The sequence below is a fragment of the Bemisia tabaci genome, chromosome 1, assembly GCF_918797505.1.
Source record: "Bemisia tabaci chromosome 1, PGI_BMITA_v3".
In the NCBI taxonomy this organism is placed as follows: domain Eukaryota; kingdom Metazoa; phylum Arthropoda; class Insecta; order Hemiptera; family Aleyrodidae; genus Bemisia; species Bemisia tabaci.
Window position 1 is genome coordinate 63,911,876 of NC_092793.1, and position 25,712 is coordinate 63,937,587.

The 25,712-nt window shown below is 38.9% G+C and overlaps 1 long non-coding RNA gene across 1 annotated transcript; it reads left to right on the forward strand.

Moving 5' to 3' along the window:
* The first annotated feature begins 9,131 nt into the window (after positions 1 to 9,131).
* Positions 9,132 to 25,702, forward strand: LOC109040509 (uncharacterized). Its single transcript, XR_002009846.2, has 3 exons — positions 9,132 to 9,462; positions 9,691 to 9,922; positions 25,304 to 25,702. It is a non-coding gene; the product is annotated as an uncharacterized lncRNA (long non-coding RNA).
* The last annotated feature ends 10 nt before the right edge of the window (positions 25,703 to 25,712 follow it).

The following is a 25,712-nucleotide window of genomic DNA, read 5'->3' on the forward strand; positions in this document are numbered from 1 at the left end:
ATTTATCTGCTGCGACGTTGCTGCGTCTTTTTAGAAATTATTTTTGTGGGGCGGAATCGGAATCGGCTTTTAACTTCGGGATGAAATCGGATTAAGGACGGAATCGGGGGACGAAAACGTGCTAGCCCGCTGGTTGAGGGAGTGAAACCCATCAACACAGTCCCGCAAACAGGCCACCGGGCTTTGATTGGTTGATGAATATACCAACTTCGTTAACGCGCAGCACAACTGTTTACGGATGTCGCTATACTTAACGGTTGACGAACGAAATTTGTATATAAATAAAGACGGAGCGCTGGAAGAAAAAAAACCAGCGCTCCGCGCCGGGTTTTTTTTATTTGGGGGGGGGGAGGGGGATTCACCTCCGAGCCCCCCACCGCGGGAAGAGTGTATTTTCCGAAGGGAGGGGCGGGAGCGAGGAGTTATCAATCTTTGGAGGTTGGATTTAAGTTTACATTGTTGGAGGCATTGATTATTTGAATAAGGACTTCATGTCGCCAGATTGCAACAACAATCCTCATGTAATGTCTGATGTGAAAAAATGTCAACAAACGCTTGCAACGCTTGGCAAGCTTGAATGACGATCGATGAATCTCCATAACCCACTATGCGACAACGTTGCCGTCTTGTCCACCAATTATCAGTCTGTAACCCACTGTGCGACAATATAGCAATCGTGTCCACCAATTATCAGTTCGTGACCCACTGTACGACAACATTGCCGTCTTATCGACCAATTTTCAGTTCGTGACCCACTGTGCCAAAAAAAATAAATACCGAGGTGAGTTTTTCTAGTTTTTGATTTTTATCGTTTACAAAGACGTTATCCTAGAGTAAAAGAGCTTGATGCAAAAACGGCTTTTTTCGCCCCCCTCTGGAAGTTCTTCAGACTTTGTCTATCGATTACTCATACTTGAGCGCTTCTTTTCCCAAATTTTCAGACCCCCAAAAAATTTTGGGGGGGAGCTAGGGGGGTGGAAGTCAAAACCTGTGAACCTCGATATCTCTTGAACAAAGAAAGATATTGAGGTCCGGTTTGGACGAAAAATCGTTTAAAATTGCATACTTTAAGATTCTAAAGGTCGAAATCCCGATATCACATTTTTAAGTTAACATATGTGCTTTTTTCCAGTTTTTAGGTCAAGAAAATTTCTTTTAAACGAAAAATTTACAAAGATCTCAATTTTTTATTTGAACCAAAACCAGTTTTTTTAAATTGTTCGTCTTTTTCCAAATCCAACGAGTGGTCGTATAAGCTGGGGAACCGAACGGTTCCGGAGTTATGATCGATTGAAGTTTCCGCTCAACGCGCGCCGACCGATTTTCGCGCGCAGAAAAGTCGGATTTGACTGTTATTAGATCAGATTGAATGTTCAAACTCAGCAAAATGCTTTATCAGGGACTCTTGAGGGTAGCTGAGTTCAGAAATTACAGATACTTCCAAAAAATTCACGTTTTTAAAATTGCAGCTCCGCAGCGCTATTTTAGAGGCCCACTGAGCGCCGACCGGCCGCTCAGTGGTCCTGTCCGAAGCTGCCATTTTAAAAACGTGAATTTTTTGGAAGTATCTGTAATTTCTGAACTCAGCTACCCTCAAGAGTCCCTGATAAAGCATTTTGCTGAGTTTGAACATTCAATCTGATCTAATAACAGTCAAATCCGACTTTTCTGCGCGCGAAAATCGGTCGGCGCGCGTTGAGCGGAAACTTCAATCGATCATAACTCCGGAACCGTTCGGTTTCCTAGCTTATACGACCACTCGTTGGATTTGGAAAAAGACGAACAATTTAAAAAACTGGTTTTGGTTCAAATAAAAAATTGAGATCTTTGTAAATTTTTCGTTTAAAAGAAATTTTCTTGACCTAAAAACTGGAAAAAAGCACATATGTTAACTTAAAAATGTGATATCGGGATTTCGACCTTTAGAATCTTAAAGTATGCAATTTTAAACGATTTTTCGTCCAAACCGGACCTCAATATCTTTCTTTGTTCAAGAGATATCGAGGTTCACAGGTTTTGACTTCCACCCCCCCTAGCTCCCCCCCAAAATTTTTTGGGGGTCTGAAAATTTGGGAAAAGAAGCGCTCAAGTATGAGTAATCGATAGACAAAGTCTGAAGAACTTCCAGAGGGGGGCGAAAAAAGCCGTTTTTGCATCAAGCTCTTTCATCCTCTACAACTTGAGTTCTTTGGCATTTTTCTCGTAAACGCACGATTTCAGCGTAAAATCGAGTTTTTTGTCCAAAATCGAGGTCTAAACCTAAATATTATAATTTCATCACAAAACCGACCTTTGGCATCATTTAAGATGGTTGAAGTGGGCCCTTTTGGCAAACATGTTTTTTTACTAAACGTCATCGATTGCCGCCTGGGGAGCGGAACATTTCAGACTTTCATTTTTTTTGACGCACCATAAGGGTGCACTCGTTTGTGCCTCCATGGCCGGCCAGCCAAGGCCGGCTGCCAGTCAGCTGATAATCGAGTTGTCTTAACTCTGGGTATAAAGGGTCTAGAATGGACAGACGTGAAACTCCCAAAATCGATCAGGCCCTCACCGATGATTCTGCGAATAGGCCTGAATACACGATCAGCCTGAGCTTAAGTCTGGCATCAATTTGGTGATTGGTGCCTTAACCATTGAGTGTTGTTTGTTGAATTTTGCCGCTCTCTGAAAACAGTGCAATTCATCGCTAAAACAAACCAATAAAATGAAAGATTATCAGTTGAGTTTTTATTATTGTTTTTTTACTATTGAATGTCAAGTAGGTATGTCGAGTGACGCAATCGTTTTACCGGCTCTTTTACGGGGAACATAGTGTTGCCAATAAGGCCTACATAATATAAATGAAAATATGGTCGCAACATGTTCATTTTTAGCAGGGTGATGAGTTTCCTTGTTAAAAATGAGTGTAATGCTAGGTATACATCAAAGATTCATATACTAGTGTAAATATAATGTGCACAGAGAACCTTATTATCCTAGCAGTAGCATTATACTAGTTACACACTCACGAGTGTAGGTAATGCTAGCACTATACTGGCGAATGAGTCAGTTAAGCTCGGGAGGGATTTGCTTGCAAATAGTCGAATCTTTCAATTTTCGGTACGAGAAGAACGATGCGCACGTTAAAATTTCACGAAAAATTGTCTCCGCGGAGATATAACGCTTCCTTATTAGGGGTCCTCGAAAACGTGTTTGAACCGACCGCCGTAAATTTTCGAATCTACGCGTCATAGACGGGAAGATGGCGGCGCCGAAGCCGACCTGCTTACTACCGCCACGCCGCACATTGGGACGAGCCCATTACAGAAACGGGACATTCACGGTAAAAATGAAAATCATTAAAACCAAGAACCAAAGGTGTAGAAGTTACCTGGAGGGTCTAAACCTCCAGAATAACGAAGATTTTAACAATTTAATTGAGGAATATTCAAATGACAGCCGTAGAGAAACGCGTGTTTCGGTAAGATGAAAAAAAGAGGCAAAAGCGCACGTATACAAATTTTGCTCCTCTAGCTTCCGAGATGATTTTAAATGCAATTTTTTTGTTTTAACAATTGAATACAAACATAGACTATTCGTTTACGTCTTTGGTGATGATTACTTTTTACTTCCTGGGGGTCACAGAGTGAATTCAAAATCGACAAGTCAAAAAACTAAAATTCAAACTTCAATTAGAGTTTTAAAAAATGTCCAGACTTGTCCAAGAAACGGTTTGCAAATCGGGATTCTACGTATCCTTAGCTTTCAGAATCATATTAGTTTTCATCCGACTTCTTCCGACTTTGGAAGTTACAAGGGAAAACATGAGCGCGGTTTGCTTAAAATCGAGCGCTTTCACAGGCCAATTGACAGTTGAGGTTGAGTGCAACGGGCTATGTATGGCCGCCGCGCCGCCGCTGCGTTGCTTATCAGCTTGCTGCAATGCTCATCTGACATCTAGGATACGGATCAATATCGTCTTTTTTTGTAGACCGATTTTTTATTTTTAATTTGTAGGACAAACAACAACAAGAATCGGATGATGTCGTGATGGAAACGGTGCTTAGAATCGAGGCTGACATTAAAAATTTAATTTTAACCAAAGAAGACGGTTTGACAGTGTCCCATGATTTGTATTCCACCATGTTCGATGGGAAAATTTTCAATGTATTAAGTGGCAATAAATCCTCATTCTTATGAACGATATTTCAGAAGTGCAGAAAAGACCCCTAAGAAGCTCGGAGTTTCTAAAGTATGAAATTTTGCCTTGGCATCTCAAGATTGAAACTTTTGAGTGTCAGATGCATATTTCGTGTAATCAGGATTTTAGATAGTGACGCTCAAAAACGGAAGAAGAAAAATCCTTGAAAAAAACGGGGAAAAAACAGCATCTGTGTCAAAGAATGATAATATTTAAGAGCAACTTATTCGTTTATGATTTTCGGATTCACTTTAATGTCTGCCCATTGATGAACTCATTCCCCTATACTCAAATATCGCTGCGGTTTTTGCGATAGGTAAGAAGATGGTGGGGGGGGGGTGTTTATTCTTAATAGAAGCATTTCTCAATTTCAGGATCAGTGAATTCATTTTCTTTTTCAATGAAAAAAAACAAACGACACGCGTGTTAAATCTCTACCATAATCATGCTAATCTGTTTATCAAATAGATTAAAACAGAGACTTGGAAACACGATTTTTTGGCGGGATGTCACAATGAACCAAATTCTGAACATAACATTGGATTACTTTTCCCAAAAAGACCGAAAATGTCAAGTTTTGAGAAGATCGGCGAAAAATTATCGTCTAATGTGCGAATGTCCCGTTTTGACACCTTTTCGTCCCACTGTGCGCCGCGCCGTCGTTGTTAACATCACGATTTCTCGTTTGAGGTTAAGTAAGTTCTGTGTGAATGTTTCATATCCTAGATACATCTGTATCGCATTTTGATTGAAAAGCTTAGAGAATGAGTGTAAAAAATGCTAAAAATGAGTGTAATGTTAGTATATTGATAGCAATGTGCTAGTGTTAAGTTTTCAAGCATAATACTGAGTAACGTAATGTTAGCAATATGTCGGTACTATACCAGCTATATGTCAGAAATAAGTTCGTCAGTGATACACTAAATGATTATATCCTAGCCATATGTGTATTATATGTTAGCATTAAGTTGGTCAGCATTATACTAGTATTACACTCAGCAGTATATTGCTAACCATATACGAGTTATACAGGGTGTTAGAAAAGTCCCCTCCCCCCCATCTAACTTTTGACCTCATTGAGGTAGAGATTTGAAACTTGGAGGGTGTTCCTAGATCAAAGGAAGCTACATTTTGACCCCCCAAAATTTTGGGGGGCCCCCCCTTGGGGGAGTTACGGACCCTAACTTTTTTTTTCAAATGGGAAGACCCCCTTTGTGATACCTCGTTCGAAAGAGCATAAAAAAAGAAAAATTTTCGCGCAAACCCGAAGTCATTATCTCAAACCGTTCCAAAATGGCGACCGGTCAAAGTTCAAAATGGCCGAAAATTGGCACCTCTGCTATTTGCACGTGGATTTGCTTGAAACTCGATATCAAGGGGTATTTTGGCACGAGAAAAACGAATTTGACGTTAGATTTTTAAAAAAAACCCTAATTTTTCAAAATGGCCGCCGGTTTAGGCTCAAAAAGGCCGAAAATTTGACAAACTCGATTTCTTGCCAATGGATTCACCTGAAATTCGGTATCTGGGGGTATTTTGAACCGAGAAGAACGAATTCGACGTTAGATTTTTAAACAAACCCTAATTTTTCAAAATGGCCGCCGATTAAAGTTCAAAACGGTCAACAATTGGCAACCTCGACTTTTTGCCGATGGATTCGCTTGAAACTCAGCTTATCGTTTTCCTCCTACCCAGATACCCCCAAACACCGAGTTTCAGGCGAATCCATCGGCAAAAAGTCGAGGTTGCCAATTGTTGACCGTTTTGAACTTTAATCGGCGGCCATTTTGAAAAATTAGGGTTTGTTTAAAAATTTAACGTCGAATTCGTTCTTCTCGGTTCAAAATACCCCCAGATACCGAATTTCAGGTGAATCCATTGGCAAGAAATCGAGTTTGTCAAATTTTCGGCCTTTATGAGCCTAAACCGGCGGCCATTTTGAAAAATTAGGGTTTTTTTTTAAAAATCTAACGTCAAATTCGTTTTTCTCGTGCCAAAATACCCCCTGATATCGAGTTTCAAGCAAATCCATGTGCAAATAGCAGAGGTGCCAATTTTCGGCCATTTTGAACTTTGACCGGTCGCCATTTTGAAACGGTTTGAGATAATGACTTCGGGTTTGCGCGAAAATTTTTCTTTTTTTATGCTCTTTCGAACGAGGTATCACAAAGGGGGTCTTCCCATTTGAAAAAAAAGTTAGGGTCCGTAACCCCCCCAAGGGGGGCCGGGGCCCCCCAAAATTTGGGGGGGGGGTCAAAAAGTAGTTTCCTTTGATCTAGGAACACCCTCCAAGTTTCAAATCTCTACCTCAATTAGGTCAAAAGTTAGAGGGGGGAGGGGACTTTTCGAACACCCTGTATCTTATCGGTTGCCAAAAGCGATTTTCCAAACTACGAAAGGAAATGAAGTATATAGGTACAGGAAAATGGAAAATTGATAATAATTTCCCAGAATTATTGAGAAAGTCAATGATAATGACGCTGATTAGATTTCTCGAGGAAGTCAATTACCTATGTAGGTATTTTTCAAATCCGGCAATGACACCTGTAAATTTAAGTTCATCCTGAAATTTCAGGAAAAATGAGTGCTTTCACTAAAATTACTTTTTTTATTTTTCTGTTACTGCTCAGGAGAATGCTGAGGCATTAAAAACATGGGCATAAAATAAAACTAAAAAAGCAAAGGCTCATTGTACAATGATGTTAAGAAAAATGACTTCTACGCAAGAATGAAGGTAATCCTCAAATTAAAGAAACTGTCAGTAAGACTAACACTCTACCATTTTCCTCTAAATATAATTGTTAGCAGAAATATGAAGTAAAGAAGTGTTTTATTTGTTTTATTTTCTCATTGGAAAAAAGGCATTGGGAACAAAAAAAATTACAATTTAAAATTCCATGTATTTAGAAAACATCAGCGTGCATATACAGATGGCAATAAAACACGTAATTTCTCTCAATATAGGACTAAACTTTAATCCTTATCTAAATTATAATAGCACTCTGTAATGCGCGAACGATCATTGCATTATTTCATGAGCATACAATTGACATCAAATGACATCGATACGGAAACAATAATTTTTTCAGCTTTATACTGCTGAGTGTACGACTGGTTCAGTGTCAGTGTAATGCTAGCATTACACTAATGAGTGTATAACTATGTAATGAGTGTATACCAGTCACGGCCACCAGATGGCGCCGTACTCTTCAATGTGCGATTTCCGTTTTCTCTGGGCCCAAGCCTGCCTCGGATGAATGGTTTTTGTCTCGTTATTCTTCTCACTTGTTAAGGTGTTTATGATTTACTTCTAGAGATTTCACTTGTCTTTTAATATTTATATTTGATAAGTTAGAAGCGGTTAAAAGTTGCACTCTCTTTTTCACAGCCTCATATCAATATACTTGGGCATACCCGAGAAATCTGACTCCCCAAATAGTTGCAATGGTACCGTTAACAGGTATGAATACCGCGAAAGCCTCACCGTGGAATAAGGGCGCAAGGCGTCCCCGCCCTCTCGCCTAGGCCCAGCGCCATCCCCGCTGGGCCGTCCTTATAAGGACCTTATAAGGATGGCAGCGCATTGTAATTTAGGGATGTGCTAGCTGGCATAATTCTAAAGCGCACATAATTAGTGAAGTGTCAAGATAATACTCCTGAGTGTAGAATCAGTATAATGCCAGTGGAATGCTAGCATTACACTCGTGAGTGCATAGCTGATATAATGCTAGCTATTGTATACTCGAGAGTGTATAACTAGTGTAATGCTAGCATAATGCAATTCTGTGTGCAAATCACATTATGCTAGCTATACACTCACGAGTGTAATGCTAGCATTACACTCATTTTTAGCAGGGAGGAACAATGGGTATGAATCTCAAACAGAGTAGGTAACCTACATAACCTCCAATTAACTAACAAAAACATACCGCCAACGCGACGCCACCGTGTATTCTTCCACTACGCATTCCGCCACCATATTGATCATGACGTGTACATTCGAAACCTACGAGCGCGCAGTTCAAACGCCGTTTTAGGCCACCCTAATTTTTGGTACTTTCAAATAAACTTTTCTCCCGTTTGCAGTCATCAAAAAAAAAAAAAAAAAAAAATTAGAAAAAAACTGTAAGCTTCGGTCACTCACCACTTTCGAATGACATAATAAAAAAAAATGACTGAACTGACTCATTGCGACTCGAGAAGAGGAAAACCTCGAAACCTGCGCGTGTGCCTAAATATGGAGAGCGACGTGATTAATGATTCTGTTGATATGATGATCTCAGGACTTCTCCCTCTGCTTGCCCTGCATTCTGAATGTTGATGATTTTCGTTTCAACCGGTGTTCAGTTTCCCGATTGTCTTAATTATATGAGATAATAGAAGTAGGAACACCTAAGTAGGTACTTGAGTATGACGAACCTGAGCTGCATGACATGCAATTGTGTGGGTCAATTTTTAGGATCAAGAAATTGTAGGTCCCAAGTATCAGAGATCGCGATATATACCGATTTTATCGGTGGCAATTTATCGTAATATTATCGAATGAAAAATTGCGATTTATGGCGATTAAATCGCTATGCATCGCAATTTTTGTTCGATAAAATCCCGATCAATTTTCGTCGATAAAATCGACATTAAATCGCCGTATATCGCGATTTTTGTTTCGATAATATATCGCGATAAATTGCCGGGGAATAAAATCGCGATTATATTGCAACAAGATCGAGGATAATCGCTCAGATGTGGAAGATCCTAGCGATTTTATCGCCGATAAAATCGCAATATATCGCGATTTTTCCGTTGAAAAATGCTACTTCGGGTGCTGGGCACCTATGTATTCTGTACGATTAAGACGTGGAGTAAAACGCATTGTGATATTGCTGATCGGTGCACAACTTCGTGCATTTTTTTTTTTGAGCTACGGCCACGGTACGTTCCTATGGGCTTGGCTCAGCATTTTTGCTTCAAAGTAGCTGAGACAATAAGACGCAATGAAGTCACTCTGGGACGATATAGATGCGCAAATCAAAGTTCATCAAGGTCAACCCATTTATCGCCACTGATGTTAAACCAGCGAATTTTCCATTCTACTTAAACTGATGAGTGTGCGTAACGCATACGAGTGGAAGATTGTTTATTTCTCCAGTACCTAGCTGGGTAGGTAGGTATATCCATACCTAGGCGGAGGGACAGTCATGGTTTATTTAAAAGAAAGTGGGAAAGACGCGAGGCTCTCACGCCATCCACGGGTTCGCTGTGCCCTCCTCCTTTCCCCTCCGGTAAGTCACCCGAAAGCAAACTTCTCTTCTTTAAAACTCCAGGCCTAGCTTGACACCCCCCTCCCCCACCCACAGCCAAAAAAAGAAGTAAACCAGAAAAATTATTGAACTGTCCAAAAAACGCTTCTTGTCCAAAATACTTGAGTGGATCATCACAAAAAATTCCTATTTAATAATTATATTTTTGGGGATTTGGATTTTTCCCCATTTTTTCGAAATTTTCGGCAGATTTTGGCGATTTTCAAGTTCGGAACCTCAGGCACATTGAACCAGACGACCACAGATTTGAATTCTCCGCAAAAAATTGCGCAGGCACATCAGCCAACTTGCACTCAACAGCGAATTTCTCAACAAAAAACTGACCCGGAAGTACGTGTTTCCTCAAAATTTTCGGAGAAGGTCGTATTTTGGGTGTAGGTCAAGCTCGTGACACTACCATTTTCACAATAACACGCTAGAGGTAAGCTCTTTTGATATTATCTGGGACTTGAAGTGGTATTCGGATGAGCGGAGGGCAAATCCTGCTCAGAAACAAATGGAAAAATGCATCAAAATAACGTTGGAGGTGATTTGTTGCGGAAGGAATATGTCTTCTCGGTAACTTTAACTTAAACTTAATCTTTGTAGTTTTTCACGATATTTCCATTTTTGCCGTTAAAATTGACATTGGAGCAGTTTTATTGGGGGGGGGGGGTGCATTTTCCACCAGTTTTTACTTGCGGTTTTCGCGTTCGAAACTTCAGTTAATGAAGCAAACGACCACAGATTTGACTTTTCCGTGAGAAACGTACGTAGATTTTATGGGTGTGGTAGTACAGTGGACGCTCGACAATTCGAAACTGGAGAAACCGAGGATTTCCTTCGAATTGCCCTGCTAAAAATGAACATTTTGGTAACAAGTTGGTCTGGCCCAACATGGTAGCAACATGGTGAATGGAACCTGATATCAACATGTTATCACCATGATATCAACATGTTACCAATATGATATCACACACTGAAAAAAAAAATTCCAAAATGCCAAAATGCTTAAATTTAGGCGCGCTGCATGTTCGTAGCCTTAAATTTTCATCACTGTCACCAGAGAAGTGACGCTGAGAGAACCCGACGTTCAATGTTAACCAGAATTAAGCTGCCCTGCGCCCGAGTTCCCTAGCGGTCATCCATCGAAGTACTAATTACGCCCAACGTTGCTGAACTTCGGTGATCGCCCGAGTGTCGCTGCCATGCAATCCGCCACGGACGCTCGCGTGGGGTAGGTGGCTAATTTAGCACTAATAAACGTCCCCAGATCTGGTTCGATGATTAGAAGCGATGATATTCTTACAATTCTGTACATCATTCAGTTTCACAATGAAGGATACGAAAATAATATAGAGTACCTAGATCAAGTTTTTGAAAGAGAGGAATACGAATAACACAAGAAAAAAAATTAAATGAAATATGGACGGACAAATAGTTATTAAAAATGAAAATATTAAAAACGAAATAAGATAAATAAATAATATAAATTAATGAAAAACGAATAATATATTATGATTTCTTATATTATATATTATATTAATTATAATATGTTTTATCATTCCTATTAATAATATGAATTCGTAATATTATTTAATAATTTTTATAATTACTTCCTGGTCCCATCTTAATTGAGCAACATTCTTTTGACGTTAAGCCGCAGATATAAATGAAATTTTATTCAATGCACAAATGAGTTTTGAGAGTAAAATGGATAAAAAAAAAAGTCTAAAGGAAAATTTACTCACAGAAAAAATATCAACATGGATTTCAAAAATTAATAAGGCCACAAAGGCAGGAATAAGAAAATATCGTCTCTAAACATATCTCTGGATCAACACATACAATAATAAAACGCCAACCGAACGTTTTCGACTTTCCCCGAATATTCCGAGAGGCAAAAAATTTCGTGAAAGATTATAAAAAGAAATTTCATGAGGAAAATTTCATTTAACACTCAGAATTCAGGATTAAACCCGAGTAAAACAGTAGGAACATAATTTTGAATTTTTTTTCTCAAATTTTGATTGAACACACAGCCGTACCAGTTGCACACTAAAATAAATTTTACGGATAAAGTAAGACGTTAGCGATATTTGGAGCAAAACAAATTTCTTGACTATAAAGAATTCTAGTACCCCCTAATAGTTTATCCTTCTTTCTTGGTACAAAAGGGAGGGAGGGATCTTAAACTATCCTTGAAACACTTTAAATGATTTTTCAGGAATTAACAGTTTCCTTCGCTAACGTATTTCTTTTTTTAAATAGGAAATATTTGATACATAAGTAGAGTACCTGTATTTTTTAACTGTGAAGTGATAGATTTTGAGATCAGTAAGTAAATAGGTATTTTACTTTTTCTTGAATCTGAGAGAAAATGTTTGACATTTTGTTGGTTGAAAGAAATTTCATAAGGAAAAAAGAAATTTCACGTAATTTCATTCGATGAAATTTCTTTTAGCAACTCTGGATGCGAATAACCGAATGATCGGTTTCCGTGACCTTGAAAGTTCGGTAAAATCTTACCGAACTCGGTTGGTCGCGTGTTCCAAACGCCGTAATGCCGTTTGGTTCAAAAAACCCGATACTTAGGTTTCCCAAGTAGCATTTTGCAACGAAAAAATTGCAATTTAAATGAAATAAAATTTCCAGATGATTTCAACTTTCTTGCAAGAAAATTGCAATTATTTTACAACATCTGACCCCCTCATTGTAAAAAAGTTGCAATTTTTTTTTTTGCAAAGAAATTTCAATATTGACGACCTTTAAATTTCAACCCCTAAATTTTCCGGGGAAATTATAATAATTCGAACCCATGCTTACCTAATGTCCTACGACGTTTAGCAGCATAAAATACCGGACGCCTCTGAGTGGGCTTGAACCCGACCCGCGGATGTCATAGCGGAGCACTCTTCCACTGAGCTACAGGGAGCTGATGATGAGTTGGGTTGAAATCACGCCTGTTAAGGCTGTTATCGCATGCATTGCGTCAGTGCGTGGCTCAACATTCATCATAGATTTGATTAACGCCGTTTTTCTCAGGCTTCTTTCTTTTGCCTATTATTTATTTATTTTTTTCGTGTTATTTATTTTTTTCATATTTTTTTTGTCTGATTTTTTTTTCGATATCACGTAATAGGTACTCACACTAAATTTACACCGGTGTAAATTACACCACATACTAACTTGAGAACTTAAAAATATTTTCAAAAAATATTTTTAAAATATTTTCAAAACTTTCTTAAGGAATATTTTTAACATGCATGTTTACAGGCAATATTTTTGAATTATTTTAAAAATATTTTTTGTAAACATTTTCAAAATATTCCTTTAAAATGTTTTAAAAATATTTTGAAAATATTTTAATTACAATATTGCCATGAAAATATTTTGATAAAGGTGACAATATTTTCAAAATATGTTGGGCTATATGGGTTAGGTGAGACATTTAAGTCGAAAAAACTTTAAAACAACTAGAGAATTGGATGCCAGGCACATGGCGTGAATTTGTTACAACATGATTGCACCGAAATTGCAGTCTTTATAGTGCCTCGAAAAAGAAGGTTAGGCAACAAGCATAATCTACATTTCTTGCAAACTTATTGCAATAAAATTGCAACTTTTTAAGCGCCTTCAAATGAACGTATAGGCAACAAGCAAAAATTGCAATCAACTCACAATCCATTGCAATGAAATTGCAATCCATGCTACTTGGGTTGTGCCACCGAACAACCGTATACCGAAGGGTTCGGTAAAAATCACGGAACTTTTTTTTTCAGTGCAATGAGATATCAGTATGTTCCCATGATGGGGCCAACAGACACCAAACAACTCTTACACACTCTCTCTCACTTACTCTTTACATCAACTCTTTATCATGATTATAAGAAAGTCCAAATTGATATCATCATGTTACCATAGGTATTTGTGCAGTGTTGTTAACAACGTTTTTTTATATCATGTTTATATCATATTGGGACTTGCCATATTGTTAGCATATTGGTATCATGTTGGTCTTTTACCCCAAATTGATATCACGTTGATGTTGATACCATGTTGACATCATCCTGATACCAACATGGTAACATCATGTTACCAACATGTTACCAACATGTTCATTTTTAGCAGGGTGATGAGTTTTCTTGTTAAAAATGAGTGTAATGCTAGGTATACATCAAAGATTCATATACTAGTGTAAATGTAATGTGCACAGAGAACCTTATTATCCTAGCAGTAGCATTATACTAGTTACACACTCACGAGTGTAATGCTAGCATTATACAGGCGAATGAGTCAGTTAAGCTCGGGAGGGATTTGCCTGCAAATAGTCGAATCTTTCAATTTTCGGTACGAGAAGAACGATGCGCACGTTAAAATTTCACGAAAAATTGTCTCCGCGGAGATACAACGCTTCCTTATTAGGGGTCCTCGAAAACGTGTTTGAACCGACCGCCGTAAATTTTCGAATCTACGCGTCATAGACGGGAAGATGGCGGCGCCGAAGCCGACCTGCTTACTACCGCCACGCCGTCGTTGTTAACATCACGATTTCTCGTTTGAGGTTAAGTAAGTTCTGTGTGAATGTTTCATATCCTAGATACATCTGTATCGCATTTTGATTGAAAAGCTTAGAGAATTAGGAACAATGGGTATGAATCTCAAACAGAGTAGGTAACCTACGTAACCTCCAATAACCAACAAAAACATACCGCCAACGCCAACGCGACGCCACCGTGTATTCTTCCACTACGCATTCCGCCGCCATATTGATCGTGACGTGTAGGTACATTCGAAACCTACGAGCGCGCAGTTCAAACGCCGTTTTAAGCCACCCTAATTTTTGGCACTTTCAAATAAACTTTTCTCCCGTTTGCAGTCATCAAAAAAAAATTAGAAAAAAACCGTACCTAAGCTTCGGTCACTTACTACTTTTGAATGACACCATGAAAAAAATGACTCGACTGACTCATTCTCTGTTATTTCTACTAATTCCAATCACACGGGATTTTCTGGCACACATATCAATCAACAGAGTTTAGATAAATTATTTTTGATGCAGAATAACTTTCTGCGTCAGACACATACCTAGGAACGAGTAGCAAAGGTCGACATCGGCAATGGTCGATTCGTGGCGAACGGTCAGAGGTCGATTCGCGAATGGTCATACGTCGATGCCCGAACGCACCGAACCAATCGAACCTAGTTCACCATTGTGCATTTTATTTTACTTTTCATTGTGCTTTTCATTTTATCGTTTGTTGCAAATGGAGCATTATGTATAGGCTGCTTGTCTTTGCCGAGGACGACACTAAAGACCTCTAAGTTTAAGTAGCTCTCTTAGCAGAACGAGAGCCATAGTGGATCAGGAAATTCCATCAATGGTTGTAAATTAATCTAAATTTATGCTTTGTTTCTGACCCTTAAAGTAGATACCTAAGTAACCAGGTCTCGATTTTTAATTTGACCTCGACTGATGAGCAATAAAAGCCTAGCGTCACCATTAATGTCTTCCTTTTCTTCATCAGAGAAAGGCTATGTCCAATAATAGACTTAATTGAAAATGAACTTTGGAGAAACGTTCTCCTCTTAATTTTGCACCATGATTTGAAGAGAAAGGTCTTCAGGATTTTTCCATTCTGATACTTGGAGGGAATTTAAGTTTTTTTAATATCTTTTCTAATAAGACCCAGCTGGGGCGCTAAGTGGCTTTTTTTATTTATTTTTATCTTTTAATGTGATTAGACATACACATCAATGGTGAACCTAGAAAATTTCCATTGTGCAAGGAATATGGATTGATAGCATCTCAGAATCGGTGCATTACATGCAATTTTTCTTCATGTACTGACCCGTTATGCTTCAAAATAGTAAAAAATTTAAGAACATCTGAAATGATGCAACTGTAGATAGGATTGTGGTTAAGTGATGTCACCTTCATTATGCATCCCCTTAAAATGGAAGGATTTATAAAATGAACTTCAAATTTCTTCAATGAAAGTGAAAAACTCTTATGAAGTTGCGTGTAAAAATCAATGTCTCATTTCTGTGTTTTCAGAAACAAGTCGCGGTGAAAATGCCTAATTTTTTTTTTTAATTTCATGGCAAATAAACTTGATTTTTCTCGTCTTTGAAAGTATCATGTCCTACCGCGATGTGCAAAAAGAATGCTCGATAGGTACCTATGTCATAACTTTTTCCATGTTTGAATTAAAATGTTCCGATTAGGACTAGTGTGAGAAGTTCCAGTTGTACTTCTTTGAGGCTGGGCCTCAACCGGCTCTTTCACTTTTGCAGTCAAGTATACTTAGTGTTTCATCCTCTTATCTTTTTGTGTTCGTGTTTTCAGCACCCTGTCTCTCTTTAGTAGGGAGCCGAGGCACCCTTCTATGACTCAGTCTTGTCACGTTACAGTATGAGGAACTGCGCAAAAGCAGATTGAAGCAAAGGAAACTGCGTGTCGGTAGTAAATTCTAGGTATCCTACATGAATGTATTTATTTCCAAGTAACTCCTGTGGGTAACAAAGCGTTGGCTTCCACATCAAGAATAAAGTTGTCAAAGTAGAGGCTTGAAAGCAACTTACAATGAGGTAGATGTAAAGACCTGTGATATTAAAGCGTATTAAAGGTGATAAGGAACTTTACCATCGAAGAAATCTTCAGTCATGGCGACTATGACCATGGAGCAGAGACGTTTCCCTCGCTGTATAAGAAAATCTGCCATTAAAGTTTTTCAAGAACAAGAAAAGCTACAGTTTCATCTGCATTTTTCATCAACTTGGTTCTCAAGAAACCTTCAATGATCAGACGCAATGATATGCTCCTTTGGCGTGGTAGCGAGTGGAGATAATCTATGAACTGCTGAAAGACTACTTTTTCCTCAAAAAGTGGATTTTTCCACCTACCTACACGAAAGTCGTAGAATGTCCACTCAATTAGGGCTCAGACTGAAAAAGAAATTAATTAATTAATTTAAACTGACTCAAAAACACTTCCGGATTGAACAGCTTCGATTAACTTCCCACCGTTCCGACAATGAACAGCAGTGGCTAGGCAAGAAATTACTACTAAACAGACACACTGCCAAAAAAATAATTTATCCGACGACATGCGAAAATTTATTCAGTGAAAAATATTAGACATTCTTGACTAATAAATAGGTGTGTAGATGTACTATCACTATTACTAATGTCCTCAAAAGGGGTTAGTTTAATGAGAAACAATAACAAACTCGTCCGAACTCGCCCCGGCGAATGTTCATGACATTCGCGGCAGTTCGCGGAACCATTCGACCCGTTCGCTTCGAGTCGACGACTGCCCTTTTTTCGAATTCGACTTCTGCCGATGTCGACGATTGAACTCCGCTCATACCTAGGTACTCGGAATACATCATTGAACTAAACCTCTGTTTCCTAGCAGGCAGAGAAGAGCAGAAAATCTCAACTCAGTCCCTGTCACACATCTGATGTTCCGCAATTCAAACGGGCTGTAGGGTGTTGGAAACGGAAGATAACCTATCTACTTAAAGTTGACATTTTTAGAATGTATGGACCTTCTACTTTTTATTTCTTTAGTTCGCTTTGACAATACTGACAATTTTCCCGTCGTGAGACGAGGCAGAAGGCTTGTCACAAAGGTTTCATCTCAACTCAATCCCCTACTTTTTGCTTCATACGGGAGCCACCGGGGGCGCTGTTTGTAAAAAACAAGCGGTTGTTGTTATTCAGTTTCAGTATGATCCTTTAGCCTCGCCTGATAATACGTGCAATCGCTGTGATAACTGACAAGAACGTGTTTAGGTAGGTATAGAGTACGTGTGTACAGCGAGAGTATAGACAGATGTGAAACTCCGAAAATCCATCAGGCCTTCACCGATGTCTTCGCGAATAAAGTTAGGGCCCAGAAATGCAGCCAACCTATGAATCTCAATTATCCAGAGCGCTTTACTAATACAATTGTTACGAACCATCGTTTATAAAGCACGTATTTGACTTACTTGTTGCATAAATTTACTCATTTTTGCGGAAGAACGCTCATTTATGTACATTCTTAGCCTTCTTGGTTAAAATTGGAATGTGCAGACTGGCAGTGAAATTTTGTGCGCTAGAAGTTGGTTAGAAGGGTGGCTGCACTTTTGGGCCCTAAGCCCTCCATGAAGCGATCTGTCCGTACTCTCGCTATATAGGTACTCTAGGTAGGTAGGTACTCTTTTTTAAGTGTGAACGTTAAAATCATCCTGAGCCAGCTCAACTCAGTTCCTGCATTATTATAAGGAAAACTTCAACAAAATTCAACTATTTTTAGATATTTAACATAATACTTAGTCCTAATCAAGGAACACGCTTTGTTTCGGTGTAAAACAGGACCTCAAATTTCTCCCATCAAAACAAGCAGAATTCTCAACTCAGTCCCCGTTTTCTCAATTCTGTTTCCTAATTAGTGTAGGGTCATTCCACGTCAACTGTGCCAGGCTCGGAACCTGACCCCCTCCGATTTGGCTGAAAATTGGTATACGGGGTCTTTACGTCATTATAAGAAACTTGTTTGAAGGGTTTTCCCATCTGACGCCCCGTTCGCGAGATATCCCGATAAAGATGGGGTGAATTTTAGTGATATTCAAAAACGCCCGTTTTAGCGATTCTCATTTTCTCGACTTCCCTCTCTTTGACTCTCCATAGCGAGACTCGGTATCAACTCATCATACTTTATAAGAATGTTTCTAAACCAATTTTTCATGTAGATTCTAAATATGCCATCGAAATTAAGCTAAAAATTATTCTAATGGCCGTAATTTAGGGTTTTTTGAAATTTACGACTTTTTTGCCATTCAATGTTCAAACTGAATTATCTAAAAAAACTGTCTCTCAGATTTTCGATTTTTTTTTTTACTTCAATCTTAGGATATATACTTTTGGTTTATATACTTTTTTAAATGGCTATCGGACGGTTAAAGGCCTAAAAAAATTCAAATAGGCCATAAAAGGTAAAAAATGGTAAAAAAAGACGAATTTTTACATGTTAATCCAAATCTTTCGATATAAACTCTTCAATTATCGATATTTTTTCTTTTTTTACCCTCGAATATGTATAAAATCAGACTATCAACGCTTTCCATACATCTACCGACCGATTAACGGCCTGATGGAAACCGGAAACAGACCGAAAATCCTCGAAATTGATGCAAAAAGACGATTTTTCACACGGTAACCGATGCATTCCATGGATTTCAACCGCAATTTCCAATTTTCTCTCTCTATTTCAACCTTAAGGTATATACTTACGAGTAATAAACACTTACTGACGTGCATCGATGGGGCACGGATATAAACGGAAATTAAAACCGGCCGGAAATGCTCAAAAATGACGGCGAAAAACGATTTTTACACGGGAACCGATGCATCTCCTGATTAGTCACTGCAATTTTCATTTTTTTTTCTTCTCTTCTTCGAAATCGAGGTGTACTTTTGAAAAGCTTACATTACACATTTTAGGCCATTTTTGCCAAATTTGGCAACTTTCCGGTCCGAATTTAATGGCGCAAAGTTGAAATTCGGATTCAGCGTCAAACATTACATAGGAATCGATGAAAACATTGCTACCCGGGATTTTTGCAGGCTACAGCCCCTTTCATGGCTTATTTGCCTGGACTATTACGACAAACGGATATACAGGGTGTCCCAAAAGTCCGTACCCCCCCCCCCCCCCCCCGGTAACTTTTGAATGGTTAGCGATGGAATAACGAAACTTTGGGAATGTTTCTATCTCAAAGGGGACCATCTTCGAGGAGGGGCAAAATGTTTGTCCCTCCCTCACTGGAGGCGGGGGGCACCCAACTTTTTTATTTTCAAATGGTAACCCCTATCTTGTGTTACTTCATTGAAAGAACATAAGAAACAAAGAATTTTGGCGCAAACCGCAGATCAATATTTTAACTTTTGTCCGATTTATGATAGGTCAAAGGTTAAATTTGACTTCTTTTCAAAAAATCATAACTCCGGTTCAAATTATCGTAGAGAAGAAATTAAAACGGGAAAATTTACCAAATTGTGAGCACGTTTCAGTAAAAATCGCAGAAATCACTTCAAACTAATTTTAAGGGGGGTTTGGAACCCCAAATACGTCAGTTCAAAGGTCATACAATTTTCCCGCAAAATGAGCTAATTTTCCCTTATTTTGCCTCAACATTATCACGGTAAGTTCAAAATTAGTTCAACATTGCGTTTTCAAGTTTGCGTTTCAGTTTATTTTGCGCAAAGTTAAAAAAAAGGAATTAAAACGGTTACATTTAATCACCTTACCTATAAAAGTTCTTTTTTTTGTTTTTTTTTAACTTTGCACTAAAGGTTACTTGGAAACGCAATGTTGAACTTATTTTGAACTTACCGAGATAATGTTGAGTCTAAGTAAAGGAAAAGTGGCTCATTTCATAGAAAAATCGTATGACCTTTGAACTGACGTATTTGGGAGTCCGACACCCCCCCCCCCCCCCCCAATTGACAGCAACGTGTACCGGAACGTATAATTCTACGTGGGTGTCCACGTATCAAGTACCGTTTCCGGAACGTTCCCGCGTAAACGTTGCACAGACAACATCTACAGGTACGTTGCGGTGACTACATTGCATGAACGTGTAGCGCAAAGGTTGCAGTAAAATTAGAATCCATCTTATTCGCATAACATAGTGCGGCATTTATTATTGGACTTTTCACAGTTCGTGCGTTTCTCTCCCTCTCAACGTGTTTAGGATTCGAAAATTTCGTTAGTCCAATTATTTACGATAAATGATGACTACTTAAACAAAATACAGCCATTTACTTCATGAGTGCGACTTTCATTGAGGTATACGTAGGTACCTACTAGAGGGAGAATACTTAGAGCACTTTCGGTTTTGGAGTAGAGCATGAGATCTAGAGGTTAAAATTGTAGACATTGAATTGAGATACAGAATTAGGAACGTGCTAGCGAAAACCAGATAATTAACGTGCCTTTCATGAATATATCGACGGTGAAACTACCAAACCACGTATCTCGTTTGCGGTGTTTAAAAATCTACGCTCGCATTTTATTTTTTAGAAGTAGACCAAATCAATATCATTCCATGAAATTTTCACAGAATTTTCTCCGCACGAAGAGGAAAAATCACAGAAATTTTCAAGACTGGACGTTACGTAGTTTTCCGTTTAAAAAATAAAGTATGACAGGAAGTCTGCGACGTCGCAAACCGAGATACGTGGTTTGGTAGTTTCACCGTCGATATAAAACACTGAGGAAGGCATCTCTTCACGCCCAACATTAAACTGCAAAAATCTTTTGGTACGCCGAGATCAAGATAACAAAGGTGGACGCACTCGAACAGTCACAACCTCCCCTGATTAGACTGATTCCAGGAACTTGGTTGGTGCCGGCATGGGCTACGCATGCGCAAGCGCAATAGACTTTCAGAGCAATCAGAGCCGCGAAATGTACCTAGCGCCACCTAGCGGGCGCTCCTCGCATGTGCCGCCTTTTCTGGTGCGACGTATTTTTGGACTATACGTAGAGTTCCACGTCCCGGCAACGTTGCGATAGCGAAACGTTTTCGCACCATACATTAGACAACGTGGATTTCAACGTAGAAATCGGAACGTTTCTGGAACGTTCCACGGTAGATGTAGATATCTATGTCCTTGAAACTTCCGATGTTATCTGGGCCCCCTTAAAATTAAATGTGATTTCTGAGATTTTTACTTAAAAATGCTTACATTTTAGTTTATTTTCCCGTCTTGTTTTTTTCTCTACGATAATTTGAACCGGACTTGTGATATTTTGGAAATAGGTCAAATTTGACCTTCGACCAATCATTACTCGGTCAAAAATTAGGATATCGATCTGCGGATTGCGCCAAAAGTCTTAATTTCTTATGTTCTTTCTAATGATGTGTCACAAGATAGGGGTTACTATTTGAAAAAAAAAGTTGGGGGCCCTTACGCCTCCCCCCTCCCCCTGAGGGAGGGACAAAAATTTTGATCCTCCTAGAAGATGTCCTCTTTGAGATAGAAACATTCCCGAAGTTTCGTTTTTCTGTCTTCAACCGTTCAAAAGTTACCAGGGGGTACGGACTTTTGGGACACCCTGTACATACAGGGGGTACGAACTTTTGGGACACCCTGTACATACAGGGGGTACGGACTTTCGGGACACCCTGTACATACAGGGGGCGTACGGACTTTTGGGACACCCTGTATGTACAGGGTGTCCCAAAAGTCCGTACGCCCCCCCCCTCTTGTAACTTTTTAACGGTTAGAGATACACAAACGAAACTTTGGGAATGTTTCTATCTTAAAGGGGACCATCTCCTAGGGGGGGGGGGGTCAAAATTTTTGTCCCCCCCCCCTCAAGAGGGGCGCGGGGGCCCCCAACTTTCTTTTTTTTTCAAATTGCAACCCCTAGATTGTGATACATTATTCGAAAGAGCATAATAAACTAAGAATTTTGGCGCAAACCGCAGATCAATATCTTAATTTTTGACCGAGTTATGATAGGTCAAATTTAACCTATTTTCAAAAAGTCATAAATCCGGCTCAAATTATCGTAAAGAAAAAACTAAAACGGGAAAATTTACCAAAAAGTACGCACTTTCAAGTAAAAATCACAGAAATTACTTCAAACTAATTTTAAGGGGGGTATCGGACCCCTAAATACGTCATTTTAAAGGTCATGCGATTTTCCGGCGAAATGAGCCAATTTCCCCTTTACTTTGCGTCAACATTTTCTTGGTAAGTTCATAATTAGTTCATCATTGCGTTTTCAAGTCCCTAAATTTCGGGCAAAGTTTTAAAAAAAAAAACGAAATCCAAATGGTTGAATTGAATCACCTTAAATTTCGCTTTTTGAACTTTGCCCGAAATTTAGAGACTTGAAAACGCAATGTTGAACTAATTTTGAACTTACCAAAATAATGTTGGCGCAAAGTAAGGGGAAATCGGCTCATTTCGCGGGAAAATCGCATGACCTTTAAAATGACGTATTTAAGGGTCCGAAACCCCCCTTAAAATTAGTTTGAAGTAATTTCTTGGATTTTAATTTGAAAGTGCGTACTTTTTGGTAAATTTTCCCGTTTTATTTTTTTCTTTACGATAATTTGAGCCGGAGTTATAATTTTTTGAAAATAGGTTAAATTTAACCTGTCATAACTCGGTCAAAAATTAAGATATTGATCTGCGGTTTGCGCCAAAATTCTTAGTTTATTATGCTCTTTCGAATGATGTATCACAAGATAGGGGTTGCAATTTAAAAAAAAAAAAAGTTGGGGGCCCCCGCGCCCCCCTTGAGGGGGGGGGACAAAAATTTTGACCCCCCTAGAAGATGGTCCATTTTAAGGTAGAAACATTTCCGAAGTTTCGTTTTTGTATCTCTAACCGTTCAAAAGTTACGAAGGGGGGGAGGTACGGACTTTTGGGACACCCTGTATATGGATATATTATGAATAGGAAGACAGACAAACCGAGTGTGATATCACTGTTATGCCTTTTTGTCCGTCTATCTGTCTCCCCTCTTCCCCTCTCTTCTCCCTCTGTCCTTTCCTCCTCCCCTCCCCCGATTTCCTTTTCCTTGTGAAAACCATTATTGATTCCTGCGAGTTCCAAAAGAGTCCCTTTGTACCCAGAGCTTAGACATCTCGATTATCAGCTGGCCTGGACTGGCCATGGTGTCACAAAAGTGTGTACCCAAACGAACGATATTGAGAAATAAGGATAAGGAATCCTGCGATGTCTGTCGTCCAAAGACAAAAATATAGAATAGACGCAACCAACCATTAGAGAATCTTAAGGTGATTCGGCAGGCGCCTTTTTTTGTGTCAGAGTGACGTACCATAGATCGCAACGATTCGTTCCATAATTTCAGCTTCTCGTCATTATTTTTTTTCGAATTTTGAGATCGCACTTCTCTTTTCATGAGACTAAAGAATTCCTATACCTTTGACAAAGAAATTCAACGCAATAAAGGCAGGGTTTTTTTAGAGTAAAATTCCTGTCTTGATTACGTACGTTCAATTTCTTGGTCAAATTTGGTACATGAATTCGTTTGTCTCATGACAAGAGAAGTGCGATCTCAAAATTCGAAAAAAAAGTCGTAGCTGAAATTCTAGAACGACTCAATGCGATACATCGCACGTCGCTCTGACACAAAAAATGGCGTCCGTTGAATCACCTTAAATGCGATTAATGAACCTGGGTGTCAAACTACCAATTATACCTATGCTGCATTGGGAACTAAGGCCCTCAAAATGAGGGGGGGGGGGGGGTACAACTTCGAGATGGGAGGAAATCTCCATAGACACTTTTGATCAGTAGGCTTAGACCTACAACATACCAATGAACTAGGCGAATTAACCGGGCCCACTTTTTTCATAAGGATGGACCGTCGTTCTTAAACGCTCTTTCAGAATCTGCTGTAATTTTTTACGTAGGGCTAGCCGTTTTAGAGGAAACTGGAATGTTCTCCAAACTTTGTCTATTGATTCTCTGATTTATATAATGATCTTGATCTGCATCAATGTCAAATATCACTTTTTAAGAGATGCAGCTGAGTGTAACATCATTACAGTAAACTACATTTTAGCGGAGGATATGGTTGCAGACGTTCTAACTAAGCCTGAAGGCTCTGTAAAGTATGAAAAATTTTCTAAGGGCTCAGGTCTTAAATAATTCACTTAATTTTTTTTTCAGTGTTTACTCTCGAGGGGTGTGTTACACATCAGTATGTGGAGTTAGCTTCACTGTATAGTTCATATTCTCCTGTTTGATAGTAAGTGCGGCCTCTAATGGCACTATGCTGTGTCTTGACGCTTGTCTCTGGCTATATGTCTCATGTACTTTGCTTGTCGTTTAGTCCATGGTCTATTTCTGTCATTCCTGGAATAAATCGGTTATCTTTCCTCAGATCATGTGCTTCTCTCTGTTGCCTTCCGATCCTGAAAAACATTAAGATTTTATCCTCACTTATCACAAACATGTACCAGAATGTCTACTGAGGTCCACAAAAAAAAATTAAGTACTTTATAAGTTCTTTCTAAGTACTTGAAGAAAAAATTAAGTACCTCTCCTTGGGGAAAAATTGGGTACTTTTTAAGTACTTTTTCACGACGTAGCATACTTCTTCAATAGCAATTACATTGATTAGGTTAAGTTAATATTACATAACTTAAAATTTGAATTTGACTTGTGCATTAAATTTTCTTCAAAAAAGGTACAAAATACAGGCTTCTGAAACACATACATGCAACTAAACGATATAAGTACAGGCTTTCAAAAAAAACAACCAAACTGATAACCATCTATCTTCCTTTTTGTTTTAAATTATTTTTAACCTGACATTGGTGACGATGTCATAAACATTAAGCAGATTAGGAGGAAACACTCTCCAAAAGAGATTCTATTGAAGTGGTTGGAGCTGTAGCATAATTTGAAATTTTTATCGGTTTTTTTTATTTTTTTATTTTTATTTGAGAAAATGTATTACATTGCTGTAATAGGAAAGACTTCTTTGACTTACATTATACTGAATACTTGAGGTACAATGCAAGGATTAAGTTTTTGCCAAATTATGTGGGTCAAAACTTGCTCAAATATTAAAAATAATCGGTTGTTTCCGTTAAATCGCCTTTCAATCTGCCGTGATAGCGAAGGGAGCCATAAGTGCATTTCTGTATGGGCCACGGATAGCACATGCTCTAATGCGGCTCGACGCTCATCACAGATAGCACTTACAGCTCTCTTCACTTTCACAGCAGCAATTCCTGAACTCCACGCAGACTTGCCTATACTTGCCCTTCTGTTACAGGATACAACTCATTGGCGAAACCAAGCAAATCGAGGATGCTCATTGGTCACTTCAAGGTCAGATGGCTGCACAACCGTGCTCTTGCGGGCTGATATTGTTTTACTAATGCGTCTGACGGGCAACGCACAGAGATTGCATAGCTATCAGGCGATCGAACTGAACGTATGGCGCAAAATGCGAAAAATTACGGACCTTCCGCGAAACTTTCGTACTTTTTAAGTACTTACGGAAGGACCTAAGGAAAAGCATACTTTTTCCGGGCTTTAGGGACTGGTAGACACCCTGATCTACCCTCCAGCCCACCAGTTTAAGCTGACTCCCCCCCCGCCATATAGAGAATTTTTTACTGCTTTAAAACAGTTTCTTCTTCTTCAGAAAAAAAAAAAGATTGAACACACATTACAACACA